General features: G+C 43.6%; 1 pseudogene across 1 annotated transcript; it reads left to right on the forward strand.

Annotated features, from left to right (window-relative positions):
• The first annotated feature begins 9,234 nt into the window (after positions 1 to 9,234).
• Gm9836 lies at positions 9,235 to 10,183 on the forward strand (annotated as a pseudogene). The gene has a single exon (XR_880878.3). The product of XR_880878.3 is annotated as a predicted pseudogene 9836 (transcript).
• The last annotated feature ends 1,519 nt before the right edge of the window (positions 10,184 to 11,702 follow it).

Below are 11,702 nucleotides of genomic sequence, written 5' to 3' on the forward strand. Positions count from 1 at the left end.
CTGATGTTAGATACAGCCTATGCTGATCCTGTATGTCCCCATCTTAACTCAGTCTCAACCCTATTTCCAAATAAGGCCACATTCACAGGAACTTGGGCGGAGATTCCCAACCTTCCTAATGCTGTGACTTTTCAATACAGTCTTCATGTTGCGGTGACCCCCCACCCCGAAACATAAAATTATTTTCATTGCTACTTCATAACTGTAATTTTGCTGTAATGAATCATAATGTAAATATCTGATATGTAGGATATCTGATATTTGACCCTTATGAAACAGTCATTCGAACCCAATGGGACCGTGATAGATTGAGAACTGCTGAACTTTGGGGGGGGGGGGTTTAGGATGTGAATATATTTTAGAGGGTCACAGTTCAACACACAACACAAGTCCTTCCTACACCTCTAACTTTCAGAGGGATAGATGAACGTAGAATTGCAGACAGCCCCCAGGATGAAGAAGGCCCAGTGACCCAGCCCTCGCCTGGCCAGTATCAGACATTCCCTTGGCTTTAGTCTGCTCGCCTTTGCATGGATCTTTCTGGATAGCAAAGGCCAGAAAGCTCAAAGTCTAACTCCCAACATTCTCTTACAGCCAGAAGTCATTTTTAAATACATCAAGATGAATAAGACCTTTAGGAATGATTTAACAAGAAAAGTACACCATGTATATTCTGATAATTCCACAACAGTGGTGAAAGAGATCAAGAGATTCCTAAATCAGAGGAAAGACGCCATGCTCATGAGTCAGAGAACATGACAAGACACATAATACTGATTCAATATAGCTCCTATCAGGCATGGTGGTGCACACCTTTAATCCCAGCACTCAAGGAGGCAGAGGCAGGCAGATCTCTGTGAGTTCAAGGCCAGCCTGGTCTACATAGTGAGTCCCAAAACATCTAGGACTGTTTCAAAACAAAAAATTAAAATAAATATAATTTCTATCAAAAACATCATGTATAAGCCAGCTATGCTGGTGCATGCCTGAAATCCTAGTACTTAGGAGGCAGAGGCAGGATGATCATGAGTTCAAGGCCAGCCTGGGATATATAGCAATTTCTGGTAATAGAATAATATAAAGATGTTGTTGGACTGTAGGTAGAAATTCACAAGTTAAAATTCATATGGAAACTCAAGGGATCCAGAATAACCAAAACTAAAGGACCAGTACCTCCTGATTCCAAAATCTGCTACAGAAACGAGACAACATGGCAAAGAGCAGACAGACAGATCAATGAAACAGAGCAGAGTCCAAAAATAGAGTCCCACATTTACAGCCAATTGATACTTATAAGTGGTACCAAAATAACTCAATTGAGAAGGAAAGAATTTTCAACAAACAGTGCTGTGACAACCAGACACTCACGTGTCAAAAAATGGAACCGGAGCCCTACTTCATATCATATATAAAAATAACCTCAAAATGGACCAAAAACCTAAATGTCTCAGCTAAACTAAGAAAAAAAATGAAAGCCTACGACTTTATAGCCTGGGATTAACAATGGTTTCTGAGATAGAATATCCAAACAGACAGAGAGGAAAAAAAATTAAAAACAGATATACTGAATTTCATCAAAATTTTAAAATCTTTATGGTTCAAGGGACATCCCCAAGAAAGTGTTCCCAGCTTGGTGCTAAAGGTCTAAAATTCCAGCTATTAAAGTGGTAAAATCAGGCTGATCACAAGTTCAAGGCCAGCCAGAGCCACAGGGAACTCAAGAGCAGCCTATGTGATTTAGTGAGACCCTTCGACAAAATAAAAAGAAAGGAAGAGGGTTGGGAATACAGCTTAGTGGCAGAGAGGTCACTGAGCAAGCATGAGGCTCTGGGATAAATCCCCAAGTTGGAAACAGAGACAGAGTCCACAGATTAGGAAAAAAAACACCTTCAATCATACATCTGATAAAGGGTCGTGTCTAGAATATATAAAGAGCTCTCACAACCCAGCAATACAAAGGACCATAGCCCAGTTTTGTGGGGAGCCGCACTCACATTTGCCATTACAAGATGGCGCTGACAGCTGTGTTCTAAGTAGTAAATAATCTGCACACGTGCAGGGGCAGTTTTCCTGCCATGTGCTCTGCCTTTCTCATGATGACAACTGGGCCAATGGGCTGCAGCCAATCAGGGAGTGACACGTCCTAGGCGGAGGATAATTCTCCTTAAAAGGGACGGGGTTCTGGCACTCCCTCTCTTCTTCATCTCTTCGTCTTTTCCTCTGCTCTCTTCCTCTGCTCTCTGCCCCTCTCTCTGCCTCTCTCTCTGCGTCTCTCTGCATCTCTCTGCATCTCTCTCTCTCTTCCTCTCTGCCTCTCTCTGCCGCACTCTTCCTCTCTTGCTCCTGAGTAAGCAATAAAGCTTTGCAGCAGAAGATTCTGGCTTGTTGCGTCTTTCCTGGCTGGTTGCGAACGCGAGTAAGACAGTTTAACAAATTTTCTAATAAATATTTCTCCAACAAAGGTATTTAAATGTTCAGCGGCACATGAGAATACACTGTTCTGTGTCACTAACATGTATGTTTATAACACCAATATTCACAAGCATCGAAAATGTGAAAGATTTGGGGAGAAGATCAGAATGCAGGCTGTGAACACGGGGTATAAGTTATAAAGTGAAGCGTTACCCTGGTACTGACTCTGTCCTGAATTTTTCACTTTGGGGTTGTGGATAAGTGCATGCAAACACACTCTCTAGAGAAAGTGTAAAATTCAACGTGAAGCTCCGTCAATTCTGTTCTAACTTACTGGAGGCCACTGAGTAGTATGGTCTTTGGGTCTTCCAATTAATTTCATGTGTGATATCATTTTAGTTACAACATTTTAAATGGAAACAACCAAGTGTTCAGGGACTGATGCATGAACGCTACATAAGCTGGTGCATGAGGGAACCTCGAAATCATTATATTGAGTGAAAGAAGAAAGACATGAAGGACCATGTACTGACTAGTTTTGTGTCAACTTGACACAGCTGGAGTTACCACAGAGAAAGGAGCTTCAGTTGAGGAAATGCCTCCACAAGATCTAGCTGCAAGGCATTTTCTCAATTAGTGATCAAGGGGGGAGGTCCCCTGTGGGTGGTACTATCTCTGGGCTGGTAGTCTTGGTTCTATAAGAAAGCAGGCTGAGCAAGCCAGGGGAAGCAAGCCAGTAAGAACATCCCTCCATGGCCTCTGCATCAGCTCCTGCTTTCTGACCTGCTTGAGTTCCAGTCCTGACTTCCTTGGTGATGAACAGCAGCATGGAAGTGTAAGCCGAATAAACCCTTTCCTCCCCAACTTGCTTCTTGGTCATGATGTTTGTGCAGGAATAGAAACCCTGACTAAGACAAATTGGTACCAGCAGAGTGGGGTATTCCTGTGACAACCTGACCATGTTTTGGGGAGGACTGTGGAAGGACTTTGGAACTTTGGGCTTGAAGATCCATTCGTTGTTAAGAGCTCTGTCAGATGTTGTGTAGGAGTTTGAAAGATAATGTTGAGAACAGTGCAGAAGATGGAGGTCTGGTTTGTGAAATTTCAGAGGGAAAATTAAAGACTCTTTTCAGGGCCATTGCTGTTTTGATTGTGAAGAGTCTGTGGTTCTGGTTAGCTGGGGCTGAAGAATCAGCTGTGATTAACAAGATGCCAGAACTACTAAAGCAAAAACTTGGCATTACTGGGACTATTGATGCTGGTTAGCTGGAGCTAAGAAATTAGCAGTGATTAAGAAGAGACCAGCATCATTGAGGTGACATCTTCTGGGAAGTGTTTTCTGAAAGCACAAAGAAGCTGTGTTCCAGAGATAGTCAAGGTTGTACTCCTGCTGCAACGGGACTTGGTAATATGTAAGGGTCACCCAGGTGGTACTGGCTTTGAAGGCATGAAGGGGTCACGAAGAGCAGCTGAGGCTCGACACTGTGAGAGGCCATGGAAGGCCATTGGTGAAGGTGCAGCCCCAGTTGCAATTGAAGGCCCAGGACTGAAGGGGTCATGCAGTGTTTTGGAGATGCCAGTACCATGAGATGACCACCAAGAGCAGCAGCAGCAGTGGAGTACAGGCATCTGGAGCCTAGAGGATGACGCATGTGCTACAAAGGGCATGGCTGGAGAAGTGACCCAAGCCCTTGGAGGAGCCCAGAAGATCGTGAGTTGGATCCCAGACATTGGAAGGTTGGAGATTGATTTTTGCTTTTGATTGTGACTGTGCCCTGATATTTCCCTCTTGAAGGAAGAAACTATTTTAGTGGAGCCCACAGTTAAGAGACTTTTAATTGTAAAAAGACTTTGGATTTTAAAAGAGATGGATATTTTAAAGAGATTGAAATTTTAAGAATATGTAAAGACTGTGGGATGTTTAAAGTTCTTTAGACCTTGGGGATGAATAAGAATGTAAGGGTTTAGGCTTACTAGTGATGTGTTTGTGTGTCAAGTTGACAAGGGGTCAATTGTACTGGTTAGTTTTGTGTCAACTTGACACAGCTGGAGTTACCACAGAGAAAGGAGCTTCAGTTGAGGAAATGCCTCCATGAGATCCAACTGTAAGGCATTTTCTCAATTAGTGATTGTCTTAGTTAGGGTTTTACTGCTGTGAACAGACACCATGGCCAAGGCAAGTCTTATTAAAAGCAACATTTAATTGGGGCTGGCTTACAGGTTCAGAGGTTCAGTCCATTATCATCAAGGTGAGAGCATGGCAGTATCCAGGCAGGCATGGCGCAGGAGGAGCTGAGAGTTCTATGTCTTCATCCAAAGGCTGCTAGTGGAAGACTGACTTCCAGGCAACTAGGGTGAGGATCTTATTCCCACACCCACAGTGACACACCCATTCCAACCTGGTCACACCTATTTCAACAAGGCCACACCTTCAGATGGTGCCACCCCCTGGTCCAAGGATATACAAACCATCACAGTGATCAAGGGTGAAAGGCCCCTTGTGGGTGGAACCATCTCTGGGCTGGTAGTCTTGGGTTTTATAAGAGAGCAAGCTGAGCAAGCCAGGAGAGGGAAGCCAGTAAAGAACATCCCTCCATGGCCTCTGCATCGGCTCCTGCTTTCTGACCTGCTTGAGTTCCAGTCCTGACTTCCTTGGTGATGAACAGCAGCATGGAAGTGTAAGCCAAATAAACCCTTTCCTCCCCAACTTGCTTCTTGGTCATGATGTTTGTGCAGGAATAGAAACCCTGACTAAGACAGACCACATGGTATATGATTCTCTTCACAGTAAACGTCCATAGCACACAGAATGTAGATCTGGAGGTGAGAGTGTCTACAAGGATTTGCTAATGGAATTTTTTTCCCTAGGGTCCATGGTGGTCGATTACAGTGCACAAACCTTGTCCACACTAAGTCACGTAAAGAGAACCGTATTTGTGAGACAGCTGCAAGGTCCCATTAACAGACCCTCATGGTTATTCGGGAACCTAATTTCTGAGGCACAACAGCATTTCAGTTATGTATTTTTAAAGAATTATTTGGTTTTCATAGATAAAGGCTAGTATATTTACTGCTATAACGTGTCGTTGACTTCAGTTTAAGGTGTGGGAGAGTTTGTAGAACTTAGACCAGCACAGCCGTGGCTTGTCAGGCTGGATGACAGGTCTAGGGGTTTGCTTACATCCTTCACTCTCGTTTGTATTGCCTGAGATAGGCAGGATGCATCTTCACAAAAGAAATGCGAGATCCAGATGCAGTATACATGCAATTAACAACATATTCTCAAGTATAAGAGCAAAAAAGAAACCAACAGTGTGATTGAAGTCAGTACATCAGTCTCAGATTCTGACAGGCATCAGAAGACACAGGGTCTCAGAATGGCATTTAATGAAAGCAAACTGACATGACCAATGGGTGCAATGGAAGGGAGCCAAGGATGGGACCATCTAGTTCCCAAAGACGGCCCTTAGCTATGGTGGTCAGTGGCTTTTGTGAGCTCACTCTAAGATGGGTGAGAAGAACATAGAGTAACATGGAGCGCATCCTATAAGATGCTAAATATACAACAACGCTGCAGAATCCTTAGAAGCCAAACAAAGACCAACAGGACGATGGAAGTAATGGGAGACCTCGGACTCTAAGCCTCATGTAAGAGAATGACACACAGAAAACCAGGCACTGTGATAGCTTATAATGAGAAAAGCTCCGCACGCAGTCTGGCAAAGAACAGAACGATGGGCTCCAACCAAGTGAAGGCCTTGCATGAAAGATCAGTCAGGATGGAGGAAAATACTTCTCTGTCTAACAATAGAAGTTTTCTTTAACAGGACCTAAAAAGCATAGGTCCCAAAGTAAAGAAAGGTGTTGGACCCGTGGAATTGTGGTTCCGAAAGAAGAACTTAGTGGTAAAGAACATTTGCTGTTCTTGCTGAGAACTGGGATTCAGAACGAAGTGCCCACATAGTAGCTGTGGTGGTTTGAATAGGAATGGCCCCCACAGACTCATGTATTTGAATGCTTGTCCATAGGGAGTGGCACTATTATGCGGTGTGGCCTCGTTGGAGTAAGTGTGTCACTGTGGGGTAGCTTTGAGGTCTTATATATGCTCAAGCTACACCCAGTGACACAGTCACTTGCTGCTTGCAAGTCAAGATTCAGAACTCTCAGCTCCTTCTCCTGCACCATGTCTGCCTGCAAGCTTCCATGTGTCCTGCCATGATGATAATAGACTGAACCTCTGAAACTGTAAGCCACTCCCAATTAGATGTTGTTGTTTATAAGAGTTGCCTTGGTCATGGTGTCTCTTCACAGCAGTAAAACCCCAAGACAGTGGCTCACAGCAATCCTTAACTCTAGTTCCAGCAGGTCCGACTCCCTCTTCAAGACACTGCACACACACACACACACACACACACACACACACACACACACACACACACACACACGCACACACACACACACGCACACACACACCTGCAAGAAAAACACCTATATTCATGAAAAATAAACTAAAAACATTTTAAAGACTACAAACTTCTATTCAACAAAACAATATCACAACACTGATGGACAGAAAAGAGATGCTTCTGGTTCCTCAAGTCAAAAGAGGTTTAGGAATAAACTATATAAAGAATTCTGAAAATCAATTTTTAAAAAAGCCAGCAACACACTATATAAATGGTAAAGTACTTAATCGATCTATAGGGAAAACCACAGTGATAGCAATACATTGAGGAAGGCTCAAAGTCAGACAGATACTGTCAAATCTAAGCAAGGTACTTGAAGACAGAAGTGAGTTTGACATGGGTACCTACACAGACCAATGCAGACCTTCTGGAACACAATCTGAATCTATGTTATGAACTTGAATATGTCTGCATCCCATAGAACTCAGAGGTCACATTCCAGGGTTTGCATGACGGAAGGAAATTCCCACCCAGGACCACCAGGAGATGAGAAGCTGCTCACCGCAGCATGTGTCGTGGGCGTTGGAGGTAAAGCAGATTCATCCTGAGTGAACCGATGAGTCAAACGTGCTGAGTGTATACCATGAAGTGGCAGGAAGTTCTCCAGAAAACAGACACAGATTCTGAGATGGAGTTAGATTTCCTGGGGAGCTAAAGGCTGGAAAATTAAAGAAAAGGAAATCAAGTTTGGACTGGGGAGCCAGAAGACTTGACTACACCTACCAAGTCTCTGCCAGAGCCCAGAGGAGCTTGGAAGCAAAGAACAGGGAGGAAGCAGAGAGTAAAGAGGGCCTGGCTCCTGCCCCTCAGTCATGGCCAGGGCCGTGTAGAAGACAGAAACCTCACTCAGAAACCAAGACATTGCAAATAGAAGTGAGAAGCGTTCTCTGAAAACATACAGACACACGGACACTTACACACACACACATACACGATAATAAAATGCAAATTAAAGCCATAATGAAATAAGATTCCAAAGCACACCAATTACAATTTTAATCTAAAAAATTAAGGTAGTGGGCTAAGTAAATGGCTCAACCGGCAGGAGCGCTTAGTGTATGAGCGTGAGGACCTGAGTTCAGATCCCCCAGTGGTCACAAAAAAAAGTAGGGCATGGTCACAAGAATGCCTGAGGCCCCAGCACTGTAGAGGACAGAGATAGGAGGATCGGTGGGGCCCATGGGCTCTCAAGGAGAAACCCTATCTCAACAGAATAAGGCAGAGAGTAACAGACACATGGCATCTTGCCACACCCACTCCAGTGGAGTATGCGTGACAAGTCCAAAAGCTTGGCCACAGTCCAGAGGCAAAACGTTTCATGGAAACTTGTCTCCTGGAGAGTCTTTGGCGTCCCATAGCACAGATGCTCCAGATTTGTCTTTGCGATAGTCAGTGAAAGGTCCTGTGTGCTTTCTTTCAGTATTGTTTTATTATAAGTGCCTCCAAGGAATGACTTGACAAATAGCTAAGTTAGATTGAACATTGATTCCTGGCCTCCACCAGTATTCCAATATCCTAGGCAATCGTTGAGCTGACCTTGGGCTTTGAACTTCGAAAGAATGTTACTGTCTTAGTTAGGGATTTACTGCTGTGCACAGACACCATGACCAAGGCAAGTCTTATAAACAACAACACTTCATTGGGGCTGGCTTACAGGTTCAGAGGTTCAGTTCATTATCATCAAGGTGGAAGCATGGCAGCATCCAGGCAGGCATGGCACAGGCAGAGCTGAGAGTTCTACGTTTTCATCCAAAGGCTGCTAGTGGAAGACTGACTTCCAGGCAACTAGGGTGAGGGTCTTAAGCCCACACCCACAGTGACACACCTATTCCAACCAGGTCACACCTATTCCAACAAGGCCACACCTCCAAATGGTGCCACTCACTGATCCAAGAATATACAAACCATCACAGTTACTTATTCAGACGAAATACCTCCAGTGTTGAAAGAGAGATAGTGAAAGAAATCAGGCATTGCAGTTTACTGGATTAGAGTAGAAATCTCAGGGCAAGTTCTACAAAGTAAACTTGGAATTCTCATTACAGTCAGGTATGGCAGACTACATTACATATTAAAAGAAAGTTGGTGGGTTCCTCTGTTAAATGGAGGTTCTCTACAGATACTTAAAATAACAACTAAGTCACTCCCATATGCAGGAGTTTACAATGGTCTAGGAAGAAGGAGGGTTGTGGTCTAAGAAGGAACTAAAGTAAATACTTAGAATAACAGCTGAGTCACTCCCATACACGGTAATTTACAATGGCCAAGGGAGAAGGTGGATTATACAGTAGGCTAGAGTTGGAACTATGGCAAGGGCATAAAGCCCTTGCCCCTGGCTTCTAAGAATAAGCTGACCGACCGCTGCCGCCTCCTCCTGCCGCTCCTGGTGCTGCTTGTGCGCTCCCTCAGTGCGGACCCGGTGCCTCTTTTGTGAAGCGGCAGCTGAGGAGACTCCGGCGCTCGCCATGGCCGAAGAGAAACCCAAGGAAGGAGTCAAGACTGAGAACAACGATCATATTAATTTGAAGGTGGCGGGACAGGATGGTTCTGTGGTGCAGTTTAAGATTAAGAGGCATACACCACTTAGTAAACTAATGAAAGCCTATTGTGAACGGCAGTTGGAAATGGAGGATGAAGATACGATTGATGTGTTCCAGCAGCAGACTGGAGGTGTCTACTAAAAAGGGAGCCTGCTACTTTACTCCAGAATTTTGTTATAGACCAAGAATACATTCTCAATTAGAAAGCCACAATTTGGTCCCACCACATCCTGACTACTACAGTATAGTTTTCTCTCTTCTTTCATTTCCCTGTCCCCATTTCTTTATTGTACATAAAGTAACTGGTGTATGTGCACACGCATAGTGCTCTCTCTTTCTTTTCCTTTTTTAAACTAAATGACCGATGTTCTGTTCTGGTTGACATGAGATGGAGATGGTCTGGGGAAAAATACTGGGTTTGTGAAAATACCCCCTTCTCCACTAGTGGCATGCTCATTCAGCTCTTATCTTTATATTCCAGTAAGTTATTTTGCTCTCATTGTTTTAACAAAAGAACCCAACAACACCAAATCCTTGCATACCTTGTTCGATTGGAGAATTTTAATGTTTTTCATTTATCATTGTAAAACCAAGGACAATTTTATAACTTTTTTGTACGTAGCTGTTACATGTAGGGCAATCTGTCTTTAAGTAGGGATAAATTACTCTTGAACAAAATGATCCTAGATAGTTTTCCCTTCAAGTCAAGCGTCTTGTTGTTTAAATAAACTTCTTGTTTAAAAAAAAAAAAAAAAAAAAAAAAAAGAATAAGCTGACCTTAGGTAGGGATGACTTTTATCCTAGTTGTAAATACTGCCTAGTTCCTGTCAGCTTTTATGTATGCATTTTTCCGTTTTGTGTAACGAGTCATTATGCATCGGATGACCTTAATGTACCACCTAACTTCCTTGTTTTCTTCTGTAATATAAGTCTGATGCTCACTTTGAGAAATTACACTCAGATTCAGCACTCCCTTGTGTTAGTGTCTGTTTGTCATTTCACCGACTCCTTGCCCACCTGAGTACCAGGACCCTGATTCTCCCTCAGATTGAGGGACCGACTGAGTCCAGTTCGTGGCAACATCCATCCTCTCTGTCCTCTGTGTATGAACACACACTCACATACTCAAACATGCATATACCACATGCATGCACTACACACATTAACCACACACACCACACGCATATAACACACACATGCACCACAAAGATACACCACACACATGCACTACACATGTACATTACATACATACACCACACATATGAACTACACATGTACATTATACACATATACCATATCCATGAATAAGTAATGTTAGCATCAACTAAGGAGGACTCTGAGGAACTGAGTCTGTTGTGTTCTGCTAATATAACAGAAAGAACCTGACAGCTTCTTATAGACTAAACGTTCACTTCTCATATGGCCCTATAATCACATTTTTGGGCATTTATCTCAGAGAGATGAAAACGTGTTCCCAGGAAAGCCTTATGACTAGAGTTCATCTTATAGTGTTTACTTGCCTAGCAAATGAGAAGCAGTATGGACAGACAGCAGATTGGACAAACACAATTGCTACTCCTGGGCCATAAGGAATCTCTGCTAGGTGCACAGCTCTGCGCATGTGCTCAGTCCTCAGTGACCACCCATAGGATATCATTTAAACAGCGTGCTTACCTTGAGAGAACTGCAGAGCTGGGTGGAGCCTACTGGTTTGTGGGAGATGGGCAGGGAGGTGAGTGAAGGAGGCAGCTAGACAGAGTTCTTTCTCAGTAATGGAGCAGTTTGGTATCTTAATTGAAATGGGTGTTATAAATAAATCTACAGGCACAGAAAAAAAAAAGCCTAAAACTGGAAGAGGAGATAGAACAAGAGAGAATAAGGAGAGGAAAATGGAGAGAGGAAGAGGGAGAAAGGGAGATGAAATTTACATGACTTCTGAAGTCTGTACTAATGTATATCTTCTGGTTTTGACATTGTACCCCAGCTATACCCCACACCAGTTGTGATAATTAATCTTATTGTCACTTTGGCAGGATCCAGAATCAACTGAGACAGATCTCCCTGGGTGGTCTACGGGGCATTTCCAGAAAGGATTAGTTGAGGAGAGAAGAACTTCATTCATCATGGGTGATGCAGTCCAACGTGAAGAGACCAGAGGAAAACCTGTGGTCCTTCACTGGTGAGTGGGCCTCTTTGAGGCCACTGTACTTGGCCCACATCCAGCTTCTTCAACCTTCAGAGCGGCCTGAAGACCAGCAACCCTCCAGGAATCTTCAGTCCCAGA

This window comes from Mus musculus, chromosome 5 (assembly GCF_000001635.26).
Source record: "Mus musculus strain C57BL/6J chromosome 5, GRCm38.p6 C57BL/6J".
Classification (NCBI taxonomy): Eukaryota; Metazoa; Chordata; class Mammalia; order Rodentia; family Muridae; genus Mus; species Mus musculus.